Source organism: Melospiza melodia, chromosome 13 (assembly GCF_035770615.1).
Source record: "Melospiza melodia melodia isolate bMelMel2 chromosome 13, bMelMel2.pri, whole genome shotgun sequence".
NCBI lineage: Eukaryota > Metazoa > Chordata > Aves > Passeriformes > Passerellidae > Melospiza > Melospiza melodia.
This window is the reverse complement of record NC_086206.1, coordinates 14,739,483-14,763,801: the sequence shown is the minus strand read 5'-3', so window position 1 is coordinate 14,763,801 and position 24,319 is coordinate 14,739,483. Positions and strand designations below refer to the sequence as shown.

General features: G+C 40.5%; 1 protein-coding gene across 3 annotated transcripts in view; it reads right to left on the bottom strand.

Moving 5' to 3' along the window:
* NUP93 (nucleoporin 93) overlaps positions 1-24,319 on the bottom strand; it is a 78,669-nt gene that overhangs the window by 46,865 nt on the left and 7,485 nt on the right. The window lies entirely within an intron of this gene.

The window sequence follows — 24,319 nt, the reverse complement described above, 5'->3', positions numbered from 1 at the left end:
GCCATCCACACCCCAATTAGCGGTATCATTTGTCCGGATGAATGGGGAACTTGCACTCAATTCGGCAATTTGACAGGGTGTCACTGAACTACCTCACGTCCATATTTATCCAAGAGGCAAGTGCAGGAACCAGTTTTAATTAGAGCCTGTTTGACAAAGAACCGAGGGTATTACCCATGCTCTCACCATCAAGCGATAATTGAGATGTAATCGTTTAAACAAAGAGCAACAAGTGTCCATTTACCCAAAGCCATTGTTAAATATCCACTAGGAGATTATTTTCAAAATTATAATGTGCCATGAATATGCAAACCACTTTCCATCTTTAGCATTGAAAAGAATAATCACCTTTTAAAAAAACTCACACCACCAAAAACCACAACTGAAAGCCAAACAGCTATTTTGCAGCAGAATTTGAGGAGTGTTTTAAACATGCCAATGCTAATTTAACAGGAGGGGGGAGAGAAGTGATGGCTCTGCTTTGGGGCCATTAAACTCTGTCTGGAAAGCCCTCTTTTGTACAGCATTAGCCTGCTGTAAGTCTGTAATTATGAGGAGAATGTGTTAATTTTTAATTCAGATTGCTAACCCCTTTTTTATGTACAAACCATGCATGTCAATCCCTCTTGCAGATGACTGTAAGCACCGACATGACCAAATTCAGCCCTCGGTGGTAAAAGCACACTCTCCCTGGGAGGTTTGGCACCGGGCTTTGGAAAGCAGCTCAACCTCGTAGTGAAATAGCTCTTTTATAAAACTGTCACCTCAGCATCGTGGCAAGCAAATCCTCTCGACCCACAGCCCATTAAACCAGAACCATATGGCCACTGATATTCACACCTTCATTTCAGCATTCTTCTGTCTGGCTACTGAAATTCTAACACAGCTTCACAGGAAGCTGAATTCCCACGTCCCTCACATTCCCAAGCACACGGAAGCACAGGATAAGGAAGTTAACCTAACACTGCCTAGAGGCCCACACCAAGTTAATAGCTGTCAAACACTAAGCCCATCTTTCATCTCTTCTGACTCCTACTGATGCCAGCAATCCACGGAGGAACCTGACTTAAGAGCATGCTTTGACACAGTCCAGCAATGAATTATTAACTCCAGCAGAAGCTGAAAGCATCAGCTAGCAGCAAACATGAGCTTTCTGTGATGATTAACCAGAATGCAATTATCAATGCTCCTGCTTCTCATAAAATGTCCCCAAATTCCCCATCACATAAAGCCCAAAAGGCACCACACAGAAATGCACATCCACAAGCATGAAAGCAGAAACAATTCTGTGTTTTTTCCATTTTTTTTCTTCAGGGTTATAGTACCAGCTGTGAGTGGTCTGAGAGACAGCAATTATACATGGACTTGCAACACTAACAGAAGAGTCAAATATGCAGAACCAAGACCATATTTTTAATTTCCACAGCAATTCAACCCATCTTGGACTGGATAAAACACAGCCACAGAAACCTGCCTGCAGATTCAGAACCATCCTTGGCCATGTTACATCACATAGCACAAGCTGTTTGCAGCTCAGGGCCTGGCTGGGCACAGAGAAGCAGCTGTGGCTCCCAGCCTGCTCACCAGTAGTGGACAGATGAAGACAGATGCAGTCACCCCTTATGATGATGAGTGCTACACAAAAGGGCAACTCAGCCTCCTTCTGAAACACATGGGCCCACCCTGCCAGCTGGGTGTAAGATATGGGGCTCCCGCAGCATTCCCACATTCAGGAGGAACAACTTGCTCAATTCTCTGCCAAAGGAATCCAGACAGCTCCCCATATTAAACCACAAGGTGCCAAGAGGTAACAACACTACTGATGGACCTAAAAAGGCCTGCTGAATTCCAGATACAAAGGATGTTTGCTTGAAATGGGGTGCCATGCCATTCTGAAATTAGCAGTGAAAAGCCAGGATGAAGACAATATTTTAGGTTTTTCTTAGATGAGAAGCTAAATTTGCACTTTTCCTTTAATTACAGCTACCAGGTCTGAAGAAAGTGGCACTAGAACTGCTGGCCAGCATGGGAAAGGAACACCCACAAGCACACAGGTTAAAGTGAACAACAGCAGTTGTATGGCTGCTTTGTAACACCATCCTTGCATTTCTCATAATGAAAGTACAAGTGAAATCAGTACTGGCATCTCAGCAGGCTTAATGAGAAGTCAGGTCTACTCTATTCAGGTCTTTATAGTGTGCTCATTACATTAATATCCAAGGGCCTTCCAGTCCTGCACTAAGTGACATGACTAACATCTGTCAGTGTTGTTTGTTCTCCTCTCCATTTCCTGGAGCAGTGGAAACACAGTGTTCAAGCAGATCACAGAATACCCAGAGACTGGGAAGGAAGATTCCTTCAGCCCTGGCTCACACAGACCATGGCCATGTCTGCTTGGTTAATGGTTTTATATCATAGTCATCAGCAGAATGATTAAGCAGCTACACATTTTAAAACCACCATGTCTCCTCCCAGCAGCATTTCCATGCAGGATTGACATGATTGGAAGACAAACAAAAATCTGTCCTTTGTGGACCAAATTAAGTCATTTGGAGTTTCATCATTTCATTTCTCTGCCTGGATCTCCTTGCCTTGTCGTCTTACATTAGATAATGCTGAGGATACAATTTCCAGCAGAGGAAATAAAAGCATCCATCTGTTGAATTTGACTAAAAGGGACAACAATGGTATGAACAGCTTATCCTACCCTTAAATCCCTTACAAAACACAGATCTTAAAAGCTAAAGAGGTTTCACCTGGCCATCAAAACTAGAAGACTGAAGTCAGTAATTATTACTTTTGTGCTCACATGCCTTTCACCTTTCACAATGATTATCCATCTATAAATCTCTATCCTTCTGATGCTGAAAAGTACTCATGTCACCATTTCCTCCAAGTTATAACCCAGTAATTCTTTGCCAAGACATTGTGAGGACACTGAGATAGCCAGAGAATGGGAAGAGCTAGAAGGAAAAGAAATGTGAGGGATCGAATCTTAGACTCGAGATGAAGGATTGGCAATGCTATTTGTCATAAGGTCAGCTAGCTGGAGCTGGGCAGATGCTTCTAGTAAAAGCAAATGCCTAGAGAAAGGTCAAACTCAAGAATATAAACTTGGTAGAGACTGGGAAACAATGGGCTGCAGGGGATGAGACTCACCACCACCTTCTCCTCATTTGTCCATACAAACCTTCAAAAGTGAAGGTAACAGAAGCCCACTGGAACTGAGTCACCAGCTGCTAGATCAGGAGAAAAGCAAGGACTCATTCCAGGCAAGTGAGGGGAATGCACAGAGCTTTCATTTAATGCAATGTGCATAGCCATACAAAATGGGGATTAGTCTTTCACAAAAAAAGAACCTTTTCAAGTGTATAGATAAAGAGACTCTCAGGAAGGGACAGAGGCTGACTCAGAAAACTATTAAAAGGACAAAGTGACTTTCAAATAGAGGTCACTAGTTCAAACATGAACTAGATCAGTAGTGGCCAAGACTAAAGCATCTAAAGACTGATTAGTGGTGTAAACAAAAATGTCTTGTTAATCTTCCCTGAGCTCCTGCTACACAGGAGCCCATACTGCAAGATCCATGCAGAAAGCAATGCAGAATTTACTTTCTGTCCAGCCCCAGAGGAACAGCCAGAGCTTAGATGGGTACCCAGAAACAAAGTACCTGCCCCTAGTCAGTGCAGAAGTGAGACAGGCACTGCTGCATCTGCTTAAAATGGCTGAGTTATTCATTCTGGTTATGATACCCTACCACAGTGTGCTTACATGTTTGTTGGTGGATTCATATTATCAGATATTGTACTGAACAACACCCACATAGCATCTATAAACAAGCATTAAGATCACATTGCAGGTTTCCGGTACTGTTTCGTCAGAGAATTTTCCTGTGAAGATACTTTGCTGATTCACTAATGTCATACAACTTCTATATTCATGAAAAACAGACCATCAAATGTCATTTATCCTCTCCCCAACACAGCTCAGAAGAGGCTCCAGCTATCCCTAGAGATCTTGCAGCACTGCAGACTCAGATGTACATTGCTTTACTGCAGAACATCCTTCCAGAGGACACTCAAAGAGGGCAGACAGGATTCCAAAACACACATTTCAGTAATGAAAACACTAAACACACAATGTTTACCACTCAGGAGGTACATCCAGTAACGCAGCTGCTTTAACTTTGGCCATCAAGCACAACTTGGGTGTCTCCCATCTACCTTGACAGGGAATCACAGCTCTGACACCACCCCATGCTGTGAAACACAGACATCCAGGGCAGCACCATCCTCCTCACTCCTACTGGACACTGGAACTGGGAGTGCAGGGGGGGCTGTGTCAAGCCACTGTATTTACAGGTGGGGTTCTGGCAAATCATTCTTCTGCCAATAAACAAACATTTCCTTATGGAACTGCAGTTTAAGTAGCACAGTCATCATCACATACATCAATGCATACTTTTATATAAAAATATCTGTTGTAATTAATTTATGATATAGCATATTATTCATGTACTGTTACTGAACTAGGATCCTGCAAATAACATTAATTCCTATTATAATTCCTGTGTCTATTTATTGGAAGCAAGGACATGCTGGAGGCAAAGATATAGAAGACTTGATTTCCTTTTTAAAGAAAACTTTTATTAATGTTTATTCTAAACAAGATCCTCCAGCTGCTGAAGTTTAATACCACCCAAAATGCATTTCCCCTAGGGTCCTCCATTATCAGCAAGGGCCTTTCTTGCAAGATGAATCTTTCAAGAGATTTTCTTTGCTATCCAATTTGGGAGACTTAGGCACACAGCATTCAAGGAATGCAAGCAAATCCTGCCCCTTCCAGGCCTTCTGGGGCACCTATTAATTTAACCTCCTGTAGAGAGGGAATTTATCATCTCTTCCTATTGCCAGTATCTAAAAAAGTAGAACAGAACAACTGAAATTGGCATTGCAATTATTCAAAGTCTATAGATAGTTGTTGCCATAGTGTTAATTAAATTGCTATATGGTAATGTCCTTTCTTTTCTACCTTTTAAAGCTGAACTCTGAAAAAGTCAGGTAAGCTGGGACCGTGTCACATAAGAGTCCATGGAAAGTGAGTACAAATGATTAGACATTATATTGTACTCCACACAAAGATGAGCTGAAAATCTGAAATAGCTTGTTATGTTCTCTCTTTCCCACTTGGTATGAAAGAGAAGAGACTAATTTCCAAACTGCTTCATCATCTGCCACCCAAACTCAAAATTTTGAAAAAATCACCATGAAATTTCATAGACCAACCACAGTAATTGAATGGATATGAACTACATAGGGAAGAAAAAAAAAACACTTGCAAGTTTTTTTCCCATCATCTTTGTATGTTTTGGAAAAATGGGGAACAATAGTGATGGCCACTTCTGCACAGAAGTACTAGAGTTGGCAGACCATTGAAACAGGGGGATGGAGAAAGATCACTGGAGAAACAAACAATAATCCCAAAATATGCCATGACAGATAAAAAGTCAGTTTTAACACAAATACCAGCACAAGCTTCATCTTGATAATTATACCACTCAGACTGGTATTTGCTCAGAGATGGAGCAATTTCAACAACTTCCCAGTGAGAGAAAAACTTTTTTTTTTGCCAAAGTATCATAATAATTTCTTTTAAAGTGCTGGACTCTTAACAGGAAAAACCCTACCTTACAAAACTTTATTATTTAATGGAAACCTGAAATGATGGGAAAAGGACTCTATCAAATCCTGACTATAAGTCTAAGTGAGAGAGATCAAATAACACTCAATACAGTAGCCAGAGGGCAAACTCATGGCTCCTCACCTTTTGTCAAGTATTTCCCCTCATACTTGGAAGTGCAGAAGGCTGTTTTGGTCTCCCTTAATTTCCAGTACTTCTAGCCACAGTGAAGTATTTACTATTTGTGTAATTACTGGTTTTCAGCGGGCCACAACAGCAAAATTACCTGACAGAACCAGATAGCTGAAAAAGTCATTTTCCACCAAAAGTGTGGTCATGCCACCACCCAAGCCCACAGATATATATAAACCAAAACAAGCTTAATCTTTTCTGGTTTGTGAAGGTTTGTGTTTTATAAAAGGGAGAGATGGCTCCTGAGGATCCCTGGTTACCTGTGCCACAACAATTAAAAAGGAAAGGCTTGGGTAAGGAAAGGCTTCTGGCTCACCACAGTGGCAAGTGATTCACAGCAATTTAAGGTTCTACCCTGTTTACCTTATCAATACATGAAAGTCACCCCAATTAGCAGGACAGCTGCTTTCTACAGGATTATTCATGTGCAACAGCAATAGCATCAGGCCTTCCACACCCATCTGTCCAAAAGCTGATGTGGTCTTCTCTAGAAGCTGGACAACTGGCCAAAGCAGCATGAGCCTGAGACTCAGCAGAGGGGACTAGGAGGAACACAGACCATTAAACCACACTGGGAAGCATCCCAGGAATGAAGCAGAGACTGCTGCTGATGGTGCTGCAGGGAGGAGAGGGCATGGCCCTCCACACATCTGGAGAAGCACTACACAGTGACCACAACAGGCATATCTTTAACAGAAGTGCTACTAACATGCAACACACTTGTGAAGCTATACAAATAAACTTTCCCCAAGAAAAAAAAATAACTAGTTTAAAAATTAATAAATTAGAGCATTCCTTAATGTCTGTTAGCAGCTCAGCAAATGCTGGGCATGTCAAAGATGAAAGGTGAAAAATACCAAGAGGCACAAACCTCAGAACATTAGGATTTCTGTCAGCCTCCCTCTGTCTTCTTTTCAGTGTCTCCTGCTTCAGAGGTTCAATTCAGTATGTGAAGTTGAACAAAAACAAAACAAGAAAACTGACAACTTGCCTATTTATCTTTTTTTTTAATCCAAACCACATTAGTACTTTTAGATAGACAAATTATATTATAAATGTAGAACTTCAATATTCTGGCAGCAAGCCACATTTTAATGGACATTCAAACACTAACTAAGGAAATGGTTGTGCATTAAGCCTATCAATAAGTCAACAATCAATACTTCAGTACTGCAGTAAAAATACAATGCACCCTTTATAACTGCCACTGGCCTCATCCTTCTTTGTCAAACTCAGCTCCTAATACAAAAATAAGAGTCCTGAAGCAAGAAATGAAGAACATAATATTTCACAGTCATTAAGCATTTATCTTAAAGTCTAGACCTAACTGGTCTTATGAACTGTACAGGTTTGTTTTTTTTTAAACTGTGTTCTGATAGGGCAGAAGAGTCAGGAATAAAAGGACAAAAATTCAGACACAAAATTAATCAAGCAGTTCAACAGGTAAGAGCAGCAAAATAAAGTAACTACAAACAGCAAAGCCCCATGCAACTGCAAATCAGGAGCTGGTTCCAACTTATCTCCAAAAAGCATCTCAGTCAAAAGAAAACAAAAAAATCCCATCAAGCATACTAACATTTCTGTTTTAATCCAATTCATAGATTTTAATTGCCTGCACAACATCAGTCCTGCATAATCCCTCGACATATCCATCCTATCAGTTTGATCAAATGAAGCCAAAGGCAGCCTCTGCAGAGCATGAGTTTTGGACACCCTCTGGAAAGTGTGACCATCAGGCCATATTGCTCTGCAGTAGAACAAATGCTTTAAAATTTTAGTTAACTCTGGCTTCCCAGTCAGCACCATGGCCATAATGCTGAGCCACCACTATATTTTTTGAGAGTGGAAAAAACCCACAGCTTTTGGATGCTTGGAGCAGCTGTGTATGTCTGCAGAAAGGTTCAGGGTATGTTTTACAGGAAGAAATGGTGGCAGACATTGATCCAATCCTGTGAAATGTGAATGTAAAAACAGGAGGACAAAAACAATCCAATTGATCATTTTTATCTCCACAGCCTAGTAAGCTCAGTACTGAAATGGAACTTCATCATGGAATGGCTAAGCCAGCTTAATAGTTTGTGTAAACAAGCCAACTGAATTCTCCATTTTCTTCTCAGAGTCTGCAAACACACAGAGGGAAACAGAGAACGATTGTTTCAGAAATCCCTCCACACATCCCTCACGTCTATTTGCTAAAACCATCTTGCATCCCTGGTGTTTCAGCTATAAACAAGCATAGAGCATGGTTGGGAATTTGGAAAGACTTTTTGCTGATCTTTTGAAGTCAGGACCTCTGCATCTTGAGGTTGAGCTCTGCAGAAGCAGACAAGGCTGCAAGGCTGGCAGGCAAGGGGCAGGAATACCCAAGTGCTCACAGACCATGGAGCAGCTGCCAGTGCACAGTCCATGCCCAGGAGCAAGGTGTGTGCCCAGCAACAGCCTAGGCCACCTCTGACTATTAGGGTTTGCTACTTGAGCTTACTCTCTCTACATCAGGCATGTCCTAAATAATCCATCTCAGGTGAGAGTCACCACACTGCTAAATACTGCTGCATAAAATGATTCTATTGGGTAGCAGGCAGTAAGCTGTATTGACTGAAGTTTTAGCCTACAACTCTAAACTGCCAGCTTAAAGGGTTTTTGCATGGCCACATCCCCAACTCACAGCAGCAACTAAAAGCAATCTTTGCACAATTTCAGCTCAGAGAAGTTGAAGATTTCCAGACCAGAGTGGTGACAGAAAAGGGTGTTTTCAGCAGAGCTGTCAGTGGACAGGTGTTTGTAGCACAGCTTCAGTTTCTTGTGGGCAGAGGAGCTCTGCTGACAGTCTGTACCACAGGGGCAGCCAAGGAATGCACTGTTTAGCACTGCCAAACTAGAAAACTCCTGATGGAAAGAAACAACCTTATTTTTTCACAAGGTCTGGTGGTATCTGAGGGAGTGCAAGTTGGAGGCCAGTTAAAAGTTGCCCAGTATTGATCAGGATTGTGAACAATAAAGAAGTCTGAGAAAATAGCAAAAAGGAAAACATCCACATAAGCTTTCACTACAGAATCTCACAATCTTGTGAGAGCCAGTGGCAAGTGCAACTTCTAATTCTCAGATGAAAAAACTGATGCATAGGAAGGCATTTCTTGGATTCAAAGTCAAGCATAAAAATCATTACAAAAATTGGATCAAAATCCAGCTTTCCCAATTTCCTGCAATGAAAAGCAGCTGCCACAGAAGGCCATTTTCTGAGCAAATATATGCATCAGGGGGTGCCAGTCAGGCAAGGATCCAAAAACTCAAGGGTCAGGTGCTATTCAATATTTGAATCAGTACAATAAAGCACTGCATAAATATTTAAACTGGCACTCTTGCTCTAAAATACTCTTGGAGCATATTTCAGCCACTTGCTTTCAAAGTTTATAACTGACATTATCTTCTTTCTTCTGTCCTGTGCAACCTCTGAAAGAAAAACCCATTCCCTGTTCATCCATAACACATCTGACAGTGGTTTGCTGGCTTGATCTGCATGTGCTGCTTTCAGTCAGCAAGTACAAACAGATAAATCTCAAGTGCTGAAATCCTGTATCATTGGCTCTTTATGAGCTCTTGCTCTAAATCCACCCTCAGTTTCCCTGAAAAACCCAAAACCTGAAACTCCAGAACACTCTCCATTGTTACCTCTCATTTATAACCTCTGTCTTCAAAAGCCAATTGCTTGGGCTGCTTTTCAGTTGTTTCCACAGCGTGCTATAAAACAATAACAGATGCAATTTGTCATTAGACACAAACTATGGAGGACATACATTTGCTTAGATCTCAGTACAGATCAAGAAGTCAAAGGCCAAGGACAAAGGCATTTTGATATCCACATGCAATTTAACCTCCCAATTGTTTTAGCCAGTCATTCAGGTAAGTTATGATCTTTTAGGGTAACATTTCCCTACTATCAGTCACTATCTGTGCTGCCCAACCCAGCCCCTCCTTTTAAAGTGTGTGACCTTCAATGAGCTGAAGTTGCTGTAACTGAAGGCAGAAGCCCAGCACATGTGCTCTGCCAATAACCCACCTGGCTGCACCCTCTAACAACTCAATACACTGAACTGCAGCTCTGCTGGAGATTCCCATCCTGACACCTCCACAGTTACACTCAATATTGATTTGCATGAACCTGCTCCTATCTCAGACTTCATTTCCCTGTGCTTCTATGTGCTAGGCCTGTCAATGTACCTAAGCTTTGAAATGGCTGAAGTTTCTCTTGAAAATAAAGTTTAAAAGTCTTTTAAAAGATGTTTCAGTGACACATCCTAAGAATCAGGATAAGTTTTTTTTTTTTTGTAATAAACACATTAACTACTGGTCACATAAATTTGACACTGCATCTGACACCTGCAGAGTTTTGCTTCTACTGCTGGTAGCAACAGTTTGTTCAGCAGATGCTTCTAGTAGCACCTAGGCAAGTTGTTCAGAGATTAATAGCAAAAACAAACAAAAACCCAGACCCAAACCATACACAAAAACCAAGGGACAAAAGACAGCTCTTTCAGTTTTGTTGGGCTATCAGAAATAACAATAAACTAAAGCTTTGGTAGTAATGGAAAAGGAAGCTCTGATGATTCCACAGGTAAGATTATTCTGATGGAATGTACCACAGAATATAAAAACACACTGAATTCATACAAACACTTCAAAAGGTAGTGCTATACTTAAATTATTTACACTCACAAGAGTCCAAAGGAATTAGCTGTGAGACTGTCAGTCTGAATAAGCAAGATTTGGCTGTGAAACTGTGCCCATCAATAAACTAACTCACTGCACTGATTTCACAAACAGTATTAGAAGGGTCAGTACTTCAGCCCTTCAGATCTGGCACTTGGCAGGGCCAGCAGCCTCACAAAAGCAGCACTGCTGTGTGACCATGTGGAGGTGTCTCTGTCTGAGGAAGAGATTGTCACCTGTGGTGCTGATATGGTGTCACTCCTGATTTGCTCTGGAAGCTGCAAGTTCATTTTTTAAAAAGATAATTAGTCAATACTACACAGAAAGAAAAATGATCCAGTGCTTTAACTGTAGCAAAGGGTTGCTTCAAGTTGTAAAAAACTTGAGTAAAACAAATCAATAAGCTCAGGAGTTGTTAAAATCTGAGGTCCTGCCTACCCACTCCCTGTGCACAAATTCACATATTTAACAGAACTCCTTAGCTTCTCAATGAAGTGTATTGACTACCCATCCAGCTTACAAAAACAAATTGCAACACTCTCTGAAAAAATTAACCGTGAATTAACAAAAAGACCTTTTCTTTAGTTGCATGCGTTTTCCATAAAGCAGAGAGGTAGAGGATATTGGTCATGATAGTTTTCAATTTATCACTCTGGAACTTCAGTTAGGAAAAAGATGAGATCAGCAAGCCATTGCCTTTGACACTAGAAAGAGCCTCACTAATGGGAAGGCACAGCCTGCAGCAGCAGGGACAACCAGATGGTAACTCTTGCACCAGGTGCAGTGCAGCAGCAAGTGCAGCAAAAGCCATTTGCATTGTAACTGTGGCCATCCTTCTCCTCCTTCAGCATCTCACCTTCCAGTTTCAAAGTTTCCATGTTTTGTTTGGATGACCATAAGCATCCAGCACACTTGCCACAAGACAAACACTGGTTTGCAAATGCCCAGTACAAGGTGCGTTCCTTACTGTGGATGACACCAACCACGGGTGCTGAAGGCAAAAGGATCCACCTCAGAGATCTGCATAAAATCAAATGATTTAGAAACTCCTTCAAGATGAACCTTCCCTGGATCCACAGGGGCACTTCCCACATGCAACATGTTCTGCTGAGCTGTCTCTGCAACATGAGTCCTTGAATTGCGCTTCCCACCTTCCTCTCTGAATATGTGGTTTCAAGCAGCATTTGTTGCCAGGATGCATTGCTAATACATAATATATTGGCTGGAAATTAGGATTTCATCTCAGAGAGAAAATGTTACAGCAGCTTCTTCAGAGGCAATGCATGCTGAAGAGTTTGAGGAAGAAATTTTCTAAGACAAACAGAGCAAACTTACAACCAAGGGAAGACAAGATCTAGTGGAGACAAAAAACTAAATTCTGCCCTGTAAGAAAAAACTGCAGATTCAACCCCCTGCAGGAAGGAGATCTGTTCTGTTATTCTGCTGCAGAAGAATATTATTTCTCAAAATTGAGCTTTGGGTATTTATTATAGAAATAACTTCTGACTGATGAGCAAGACTCACTTCTCTTTCCCTGGTGATGCTTTGCAAAAGCCATTCAATTCTGGCATTCCTGGGAATACATGGACTCAGATCTAATGCTTCCTCCCCAAATCCAGCATCCCTAAATATCAGCAAGAACCATCCAGCCTTCAAAAACAAGCCCCAGACTCTTCACACAGAGGACTGCCCTGCTGACTGGAGGACCCAGCATACAACAGGAGGCAGGAAGGCCTGGAGAGTCCCAGCTGCCTTCTGACAGCTTTCAAGAGACACAGTGTGACACCCCTTACATCCTGGAAAGATTTCCCTGAGAAAAAATGTCAAAGCAAGGCAGAAGCAAATAGAGTAAATCACAGGAAATAAAGAAAAAGGAAGAGAAAGCTAACAATTCTGCTCTAGTGACTAACAGGGATATAACTGAGTGACAAGTTACCATCAACTGTCACCCAAAGATTTCACACTACTAGTTGATGGGAATAATTTCCAGCTCAGTTACCCTCTGCTCCAGCAACAAGCCAGAGGAGGTGTTCACCTTGAGTGCTTATTTTCATAGTTCATTTAAAAAAAAAATCCAAAAAACCAAACCCAAAAATTTTCCTCGGACAAGGAAAACAAAAAAACAAGAGGACATTAGAAAAAGTAGAGAATAAGGGATCTAAGAGTATGATACCACAGACAAACAACAAAACATTTAGCATAACTTAAGCTAATTATGCACAGCAATGTCATATACTTACCTTACCAGGAATTATGAAGCCAAAACATTAACCTCAAGTAAAACAGCAAAACAAAAATAAGAAAAGTGATATTGATTCACTGTATCTGTTGAGTAATCAACATTCTGACCATTAGCAATGAGCTGCAAATTTTCTGGATAAGCCATTTTTAACCTTGGAAAAAAGAGATCAAGATTGGGGGGGGGGGGGGGGGGGGGCTAAAAGAAATATAGCAGGGTGAGATCTGTGAGAAACAAATGAAAAATCAGAGCACAGAGTTCAAATGTGTAATTCCACAGCAAGATGGATCTCTGCATCCAGCTTCCACTACAACTTAAAGATGGTCACAGTCTCATTTAGTCAAAACAATGGTGAGTCTTTTGACTACTGCTTTAGCACTTATTTCACATTCATTAAAACCTTCAGGATTTTCTATCTACTTAACAGACAGAGTAAAAGGATTTAAATATGCCATTTTCTGCTACAAGCCTTGGGGCAGGAAAGAAATAATGAATGTTTCAGAGTTACTGTATGGTAACCATAGCAGGCAAAATCAATTACTGCTCAGAGGATCTGGAGATAACACACAGGTTTTATCATCTATTTGAAACATGGTTTGTTTTTTTTGTTTTTTTTTTTTTTTCCTTCTGCATTTCCTCCCCCATTCTCTTCAGAAATTTCTTTTCTCATACATTAGAATCTGGCCCAAAGAATCCTACTGACTTGTGTTTAGAGATAAGGATTTGTCATGATACTGTACATTATTCCCACCCATGCACTCCCATTTATCTGAGATTAAAAGCAAATCCCTCACAGATTACTACTTCTGCCCTTCACACCAAGTTTGGCTACACCAAACATCATTATCAGAAAAACCAAACAAACTGGTGTTATCAACAACACTGTGCCAGCTGGACAGACACCCTCAAAAGAGAAGCTGCAGGACACACTCAGGGAATTGTCAGAAGAATGTGACATGGTCTGGGAACACTTTTGGGATGAGTAACATTAAAAAAAGGAACCAAGTAAGAGCTGGTACTTTAAGTGAGGTGTTCTAGAAAGGGCAGATCTTGAAATCCAGTTGGTACAGGTCTGAACAAAAGGAAACAATGTCTGTGTAAATGATACCAAGCTCAAAACCAATAAAAGAAAATAAATTTTAACATAATCTGTAATTGGATTGTGGAGTTTACTGCCACAGGAAGATGGCAAGGCCAAAGCCATAATGGGATTAAGAACTGACTCAGTACGTGTATGGATATTGACAGTACCTGGAGCTGAGGTAACACTGAAATTGTGGAAGGAAGTATTATTCCTTGTGCTTCAGGATAACCAGTCTCTGAGCACTAAGGAACAAGGTGAAGCCTAAAAAAGCAAGTTGATATCCCCATGGACGTCTTTGTCAGTGTTTCTCCTCTGAGTTATCTGGTGCTGAACAGAAGCATGTAAAGGCAACCAAACAGATGTGCCCCAAATACAATCTAAGAAATCAACTATGACAACTTTACTATCAGCTGATCCCATATCCCTGAATCAAGCCTAGGATAGACAACTGAAAGACTCAAAAAGTTTAATAAAGGTTTAGTAGAGCTACTGAAACTAAGCACTGAGGTGTTCACCATTGCCTTTCCTCATTCATCAGCCTCTGAACAGCACTTGTGTGACACTGGCAAACCTCCCTTTGCTCCCTCAAAAACACCACATGTGACAAAACCTCTCTCCCCCTTCCTCCTCCATCCCACAGTAGAGACTGAAGAGAACACATAATCCAGAAATTTATGCTCAAAAAGTACAGTCCACAGAGACTTCCACTGCAATCACACCACCTAGCAACATGGTATTTCATTCCTCTATTAAGTTATTTTAAAACTAAATCTTTCCAGCCTTCTGAAGCCATTTTTACCAAGCAACAATCAAGCATGCTGTTCCACTTAATTTAAAAGATGCTCTGTTAGCTGTGGCTCATAATGCTGCATAAGCATTTTGGTACTCTGTGGAGTACCATGCATCTTGTATGCTTACTGAGATACAAATAATGGAATTGTATAGAAAATTCCCAACTCATCTCCCTAAGCTTCTTTCAGTCATTTCCACATGCATGGAAAAACAATGAGACATCTCACAGTAACTGCTTTTTGTTTGAGCAGTTTAATATTTTAGCTCAAAGTAAACAAATAACTCTTTTGGACCCAAAATAGTGTCAAAGCAGAGACCTGAGTAAAGTGCTGGGAGGAGGTAATACATGAATTCAGAGCAGAAAAGCAAAGAGAATGAACACAACTGGAGTAAGAAAGAAAAAAAAAAGTGAAAAAAATATGAGACATAAAGGATAGGAAAGAAAACAGGGGACAGTGAAAGCAGAATTTTTGCCAAAAATCTAAACAAGCTAGACAAATGCATGTATCCTTAGTTCTACCTCAAAAGGCTGCAACTTTCTTTCAGGAACATATCTTGGCAGGAATAAGAATTTCATTTTGACCTCAAAAAGAAAAGTTAAAAAACATCCCTGCACACAACCCAAACATTTCTTCTGCAAACTGCCAAGTTTTCAGGCTGTTTTTTTGTATGGGTAAGCTTAAGTACATCCACAGTTTGATGCCCAGTCACTGATAAAGAGTTGCCACACTTCTTAGTCAGTGACTGTTTTAAACCAAAGCTGATAATGCCTAGGATTAAGATTTTGGATGTGGAGTCAAACTGACTAATTATGAGAGGGGAGAGGAGGGCATGCACAACCTGTGGCCTTTCCCAGACTGCCAAATTACACAAATGGGTCAGTAATAAACCCCACTGGAATTCATCAGTCCTGTAACACTTTCAAGAGGCTTGAGTAAATGAGGGGAGCCTGAGAGGAGGGGAGGGAGTTCAGAGCTGCAGCAGCTGCTGCTTTTCCTAATAAATTTGATGAACTGCCTCACTGGAAACAGTGTCCAGGGTTTTATGCTGTTTGTGACCACAGGAGTTCAGTGAGAGTCTGGCCTACAATACAGATTTCCCCTGTGGAAGAGTCATTTTGCTCACAGCACCATGAGGGATTAATGAGAAAATGGTCAAGACAATGCTCATGTAATAAAGACTAGCAAAAAACCCCACAGAAACAACAGTTCAGGAGAAAGTTAACAACTTCATCTCTCTCATAGGTCAGCTCCAAGCCCCTCTCATCTCATATCAGACAAGTTTGCTGAAGATCAGAATTTTCTTCCTACAGCACTTGGGGAACTTCTGAAAAAGAGGAGAAAGAAACTGAAGTGTTAAAAAGCCATATTGATTTAAATAGGTAAATGTTAATTTTTCAATTCCACACCTATGGCTTAACTCCATTAACCCACTGCAACACTGGGACTGAAAGCTCCTGCCATGAGTGAGAAGTCCCCTCAACAACCCCTCTGTGTGGCTGTGAGCAGGGCCTCCCAAAGCCAAGAGCTTCCATTTCCAATTTCCACAGAGGCACTAGAAGGTCATACCAAGGTCCACTGAGAAAACTGGATTGCTTTAAAAATAAATACGTAAAAAATAACTACTCCCCCCTCCAAATTATGGTCATATACTGCTACTATACAAAATGCTGTTCATATATTAGAAATCTTTTTTATCATCTTGTTCATTTTTGACAACTTTTTTTTTCCTTAAATGCAAGATAGATGAACCGGGTTCGCTTCTGTGTATAATCAGTTCCACTTTGAAATTCCAGCACAGCCCTGCAAAGCTTTCATTTCAGAGCTATAATAAAGGTACTGGAAAACTCCAAATCCTCTCCTATAAGATCTATGCATTATTTGTAATGATTTTTAAAAAGTTACAAAAAAAGAGTTATGCTTTGCAAAGCTACATTTGAGCCTCAAATAAATAAAACCATTTCTTTAATCCAAGTGAGTGCTCTATCACATGATATGAGGAGGGGGCAAATTGCCAGGGTGCATCTCAGCATTGCTTCTTCTCACCAATTTGTATAAATGCAGAGATGAAACCATTCTACTAAATTCTTCCTGCACCATGAAAACACCAATTCCAACAGTTCATTTGCACATGCTGAGCACACACAGCCCAGGTCAGCAGCCAATCCAAGCCCTCAGTGAGCACTAAATTAATGGGACAGCATGACACCAAGAGGTACCACACTGCCAGAAATGACATCCCCTGCTCAGATGCAACACAGATCCTGGAAGCCATTAATGATCCCACAGTACTTCTTGCAATAGTAACCCTGCTACAGGCAGGGTGGTGAGGAAATTCTGGCTCAGATCCTCACACCCAGGCTTGCTCCTGAGCTCCAGCTATGAAAGGATCCAGCACTGACATCAAGAGAAGTGGAGATGTCTACACCTCAGCACAGGAGAGGCTGCATTTTGGATATGTGATGTCCAAACTGTCTCTATGTGCTGTATTTGCTCCTTCACAGGAATACAAGTTAACATTCAATTAGAAATTGGAACCATTTTCAAACAAGGGCAGAGAGCTACATGGCAAAAGAAGAAAAACAGGGGAGGGGGAATGAAGTCAAGCATTATGACTTAAAATCTGCTATGTTTAAAGATGTTTGAAGTATCTGTTACAAAAACACTTATTAAAAGTTTACAGTTGTCCCAATTTGAGATGCAAACAACGTATCTGGATTAAACAGACAGGAAATGTGAAATGTGCCAGGACACAGCAGAATTTAAATAGATCAATAAATACAGCAACTAGAAGCAGTTCCCAATTTTTCCATCTCATGACCTTGCATTAGCATAAAGTTCTGAAATATCTTTCTTACCCTCTTATTTACCCACAATGAAAGAGAAAGGCAGATCATTTATCTTCTCTCCCTGTTCCCAACCCCTTAAGGTTAGGAATCCATAATCAGAACCATGATGAACTGGAAGAGCACCACATAACTACTCCAGTTAGCATGCAAGCAAGCAAATAAACAAAATTTAAAATAATTCACTATCAGAATATTTACTGAATGACTGCAATTTGGTCAACTAATGAAACACCTGAGTATTCTACTATTCTATTAAAGGCACCATGGTTTGGGTTTTTTGAGGATGTGCATATTTGTTTTTAAGGTTAGTAAGGCCAGGGTCATTTAAAACTGCACTAAACCATGCCACTAAAGCAGTAATGGAAACTAGAGAAAACTGCTGCTTAGATGTAAATTACAAACATGAGGGAGAAAGTGACAAGCAAAAAAAAAACCTTCCCAATGTCTTGGGCTTTTTTTTCCTCCTTTTTTTTTTCCCCCTACAGTGTTATTCACTCACCTACCTAATGCCAAAACGAAGAGGGTGTTTTGGTTTTGTTGGGCTTTATTCCTTTTAACTTAAAACCAAAACAGATCCCAAAACCCCATGCTGGCTATAAAATAGAGAAACCTGAACTCTTAAATCCTAATCACATCCCAACCTCCACTCAGCTTGGTACTTCCAAGGGCATCCTTCAATCAGCACAGGCCCTGGGAGGCTCTGGCCAGCCTGGTCCTCCAGAGGGGCCCAGGGAGGTGGCAGCCAGGCCACTGATCCCTGGCTGCTTGGCCAGGCCTGTGAGCTGCCCAAGCCATGGCAGACAGAGCACAGGCAGGCTGCAGTTTATGTAAAATTGTTACACATTGCTTAGAAGGAAGAGACATCAAACACAGCAGAGATGAGCTGAGGAAGTTTCTGTAATTTATAATTTCTAAAGGTCCACATCCCTTAGCTCCATTTGCTGCATGTGAAAATACTCATTCATTCCCCACTACTGCTTTCTTCAATTGTGTGCAAATTGCCTCTGGCCACATTTAATTACCAGGATATTTATATTCTTGATTTACACACCTAAATGTGTAAGGCTAAAATCCTGAATGCAATCAGTGAGACAGCCTAGGCAAAGAAGACAGCAGGGTTTGATACCAGCATGCACTAGTGAAGGGAGGACTAAAAAATTACTTCCAAGAACCTTTGAAGAGAGGCATTTTTAGAGCCAAACATTTGTACAGTTTTTGAAGAATTCCCAGCTATGATCAGAAACAGTATTTTTCACTTGGACTACAGCAATGCAAAGAAACCAACAGCTAAGGACCAACCCTAAAAAAGCCAAGGTCAAAGGTTGTCCTCTTGCATTCACCACCATGGCTCTGCAATGGTTAAAGGCCCACACAGCTGTGCTGGCATCATTGATTAGGGAGAACAAGGAAGCACAGGAAAATGAAGCCACCTTAATTTCAAGCTCCATTAGAACTGAAGGACTTGGGGGCGGGGGGAGAAATCAATGTCTGGCAAATGAGAAAGGACAAAATCTGCAAAAGGAAAAATGCATTTTCAAGCTAAGCTAATGCAAACAATGGATGCTGAACAGCACTTGAGGTTGGCCCTTTAAGGTTGTGTCAGCATTTCCATTTATAAACTCTGATTTTAGTTACACTCTAGTAGCTTACCACAGGCTTTGGTATTATTCTAGCAGATACCACAAAGTATATCACAAATGGTAACATAAAATAGCAATAAGAGCTCAATTATTGAATAATGCACCCTTGCAGTACCTGATGTCAGAGTAAGAATTTTTAAATTACGAGTCATACACACAAACAGAACATACAGGGCTGGGGAGAGCATCCTTGGACCCAGATTCTATCAAAAATAAAGCAGAAGTTCAGGCTACCTTTGATACAAAACCTATTTACAGTACTTTGAAAAGCTTCAAAATACCCCAGATACTTAACTTCAGCCTGTCTCTCGTGCCACTCAGAGAGATTTCAGTCTAACCCTCTGGCCTCATTTAGATAAAAGCTCTTATTTCTGTATCTGGGCCTCCAGAGAGCTACTCAGTCAATACTCTGAATATCCACACCCAGAAATCAAGACCAAACCTAGTATGCAACCTTTCATTTCAGCTGTGCCTAGGTCAGAAGGCCAAGGTGAAACTTGTACAAATGAGATAATTCAACAAAATTTCCCTTCAGTGTAATGGAGCCAGGCCTTCACCTCAAACTTTCTAAGCAGATAAGCAATGCATGCAAGGAGAGATTTGTCTCCTTCTAGCATTCATTTCACAAATCTGCACAGAGCTGGACTCAGCCAGAAAAATGAGAGCAAAACCATTTTTTCAAATTACCACCATGACTCTGGGCTTTTATTTTTCAGAACAAGCATAGAGGGGTCCAAATCTAGTATTGAGCCCAGTGACAGGTTCAAAATAAAACGCCCATAGTAAAGCATGACATACATTGTAAGAGTCAAATGATCTCAGCAGGAATAAATCAGGCCCTGATCTAGCAACTAACTCCCACCTGGTACCCCAAAGATCAGTTTGAAAAAGCAGCACTGAATCTCTCTCTGACCTCCAAACACAAACCAAACAGCACAAGTGCAGGGGCCAGGTCCCACCTCACACCAGCACAGCCTCCCCACAGCTTTGGAATGATTCCTCCTCTGGCTGCCATTACTGCAGTCAGAGAGGATCTGCTGTGACAGTGCTCATTAGAAAAGGACATCAGAGTTTGTATCTTTGGAAGAGTGAGGAAATACCTTTTCTGAACAGAATGGCAATGTTGTGTTTATATTCCCATTATCCACCTTTGGGGTACAGATTTGCATGATCCAGCCTGACCTTGGATTTTTAAAATCCAAAAAGAAACAAACAAAAAGACCCAAACACATAAATACATGCTAAATATGAGATCAACAAGCACTTAACTAATACATTCAGTTTTGAAAAGATTTTGCCAAAAAACAGCATTTTGACAATTTAGAAAAATCTTGATCCTTATAAACTCCTGATATAAGAACTATTATAAAACGGATTTACAGCAAGAAGGGCTTGTTGTTCTGCATGCAATTGAATAACAAACTTCAAAATGAGAGAGGAAAAATACAAATTCTTATAATTTAATGGCAAGCCTAGAATCTTTTACATAATCTTCCCGGCCTACTGCTCTAGTGGGAGACATTTCCTGGACTCACAACCCTTTTATGTGCAAGCAATCTACATTTTACAACTGATAAATAATTCAGATAATTAATTGAGCTGCAATTTGGTGCACTTTTTAGTCAGCACTATAGAGCACCATTTAAAGAGGCTCTGTACAGAAAGTCCCTCCTGCTTGTTAACCCAAGCTGAGACTTCTATTAAGGTGAATTCCTAGATTCTCTTAGCTGAATGTCTTGCACCAGCAGCCTAAGACTTCATGCCCTAGGATGCTCCCCTCTGATTTTTCTTGCTGTTTTACTCTCTCCAAAAGAAACTGGGTATTTCCTGGCATTCTCCTTCTGCAGTGCTGATTGCCATCATTTGGGAGATTAGATTCCAGCATATCTCTCTGTGCTGGCCTCCCACAGAATGCTAGAACAGACTGCAATGGAAGAAGGAACAGAGACAATAAATAAATGCTTTAGGTAAGAGTGCAGGGAAAGCTCAAGCAAACTGCCAGAGAAATCTCTAGATGCAAAGGAGTGATGTGGGAACACATGGCAGGAAGTCTAAAGAGTATTTTCAGGCTGTAAGAGCTTTGCTAGAATTTAGAAGTCAGCAGAACCCTAAAATTCATACAATAAAGGTTTAATTACATTTGTAGCCTTCACACAACTGCAACAGTCAGCAAAGGCTATGCATCAGGTCTGTGCCTCTGGCACAAGTGCCCAAATGCACCACCCTCTCCTGTGCAGTGGGGCACAGAGCTGCACCAATGCAGCCCCACCACCTCCTCAGAGGGAACAGGGCACAGACCTCCAGCCTCAGGTGTTCACCCCAAAAAATCTCTTTGGCAAATGATGCTGTAAAGTATTTATGAATTGATACATGCTCAAACTGAAGATTAAGGGACAGACAAGAATAATTGAAGCGTTAAAGAATCTACAAATGACAAGTTTCAGATGGGATTTCAGGCTAAATAAACTTGCTGCAAATTACACTGGGTTGTGAGTCTGCGTTGAGCATCAGGAAAAGACAGGTCTGAGGAAGGACAGTTAAGCATACAACAATAATGAGAAAGTGTGGACCAAGTTCATTATGAATATGTGAAGAAATTCTTGCTGGTTAAAAAGAGTAATGATAATGCCAGAAGGCACAGGCTGAGGGCTTGATGCAGAACAGAACAGGCTGTCCCAATCCACAGAATTAAAGTTTACCAGTACACCTTGTAAACACTGAATAACAGCAGAGGAACAGTAAATCCTGTAAAGAAACAAAACAGACCCCTCCCTCATATCACTGCCTGCCACATACAATGGGAACAGCTTCTGGAGCAAGGATCTACACAGTGCACAGGGATGGCTTCATCTGTCCCAAAACAAACACAACACATCTCAAGACTTAAGAAACTATCTAGGAACAAGGAAAAGAAACCCCAACAACCAACAGGAGGCATAAGAAAAAGTAACATAGAAAAAGAAACTTTTGTAGCACATCTTCATCTAAAGCATCAAATAATTTTAAGACCTTCTTGATTAACAGAGGTAATTAGAGAGCAGTGTCTAACCCAAAGGTCCTCTTACATAACTAACAAAAAATTTAATAAAAACTATTCTAAAAGAGTTGATGACTGCATACCAGAACCTACAGACAGGTACAGAGACTTGTCCATATTCTAAGCAAGTAACTTTCAGGTACAGACCACAGCCAGCTTGAGATGTGACTGCAAATATCCTGAGCAGAGGATGTTCTGCAAGACATAAAATCCTTGCACCTATTAACTGCAAAAACAAGCAAGGACAAAACTTTTAAAGCTGACACTCAGCTCATGTGCCTCCAAGAGGATCTGAAGTGGAGCCTCTTTCCATCCTTCCCCTTGCAAATCACTTTTAGCTAATTGACTATGAACGTTTTCTGCACATGGTCTGCAAAAACAAAATGTAAGACTCAAAGCACACAAGTACTGGGCCTCAGAGATGAGTTGCTGAAGTGATCAGTGATTAAACCACTAGTGTTAATCATGATTCAACACAGCAAACATGGAACTTTGATTTAAATGATTGATTTTAATCCTGTTTCTCATTTGTACTTTTTAGCTATTTTTCTGAAGAAAGCACTGAATTGCATTGGCTGATTTGGCCATCTAAACATAATGGTTTGCAATTAATCACTGGTTTTGTGTTAAATTTGGAGCTTTTCCTGAACAGGAGGATACATTCAAATATTGACAAGGGCAACTAAAAATGGTACTAGAGAGAAGAAAACATACCAAGATCACTACCAGAATATACCAGAATCACCATTTCAAATAAGGTCTTGAGATTTGGTAAAATTAGGAAAAAACATCAGCTTCATATTTTAGTTGGGTACCAGCAATAATATAAAATATGATTATTATGCAATCGTGTCAATTTTCTCATGTGCCACATCTCAGCTCCAAAGAGTCAAGCACTCTACTGCTTATGGGCTTGACAATCTATAATAAAATTCTTCTTACAACAGCAAGGAAAAACTGTAGAAATCAAAGAATTAACAGCAGTAGTAAAAAAAAAAAAAAAAAAAAAAAGGAAAAACAAAAAAGAGGCAAGAGTTGTTGAAAAAAAAATCTAGACAGAATGAGGTCAAGACAGACATGTACCAAGTTTAACATCACCAATTAGAAAGACAACAACATCAGAAATTGGGGCAAAGGGATAAAACAAGAAAAGACAGAAAGTGAACAATGCCAGTGGTTTAGAGCTCTCACTCTGTGATCAGGCAACATATAAAGTCTCCAGAGAGAACTAATCTTTAGTGAAAGAGAGGCCTTAGAAAACTGGGGTTAAATAAGTCTGCCTGAAGACAGGAGACCACTGGGCTCCTAACACTGGCATGAGATTTAACTAAGGGCCCTGCACCCAAAATGGATGGCACCAAATGCCAAACTAAACATACATTAGATAAAACAGGGTCATTTCACCTGCCTCACTTCCCTTCCCAAAGTTAAGTAGTTTATCATACTACTTCTGCAAAAAAAAAGAAAGAAGAGCTTACAACTCTTCTGGCCCTCATAAGTGAGCCATCTGCCAGAAAGGAGAGAAAATATCAGCTTCAAAATGATTAACCAGTAATTCAGACTGTTACCTTCAATGCAACCCACAACATCAATTCCACCAGCAGCTCTTAACTGAGAAATGAATATTGCAGATTTCATCATTGAGATATTCTACAAGAGCAGGCAATGATCAGAAAGCAAAACTATTTGGGTCATGATAATTTCTAAGACACCCAGAGAAAATTTACAGGAAACTTTACGTGATAAAATCATCTGGTAAAGCATCTGAACCACAGCAAATTTAGTGTATCACCAAGACAAGGTTATGGCATCTGTGACACAATGAAAGAAAAAAGCTGTACTCACCTCTTCTGATTGTGGACTTAAATGCCCCCTATTCCAACACCTCAAAATTGCCTCAAAAGTGGTTCCACATGTTTTTCCAATCAGACATAAAAAAGGTTTCAAAACTACGAGAGGTATCCCTGCACAATTTAGGCTTGCAAGGCCAAGAGAGACAGGTCCCCAAAGGGAGTATGTACCTAGTTCTTCTTGATTTCAGCAAGAATTTGGAACTTAAAATACTTCTGTTATCTTGGTACTTAATGCTGCTTCTCATGGC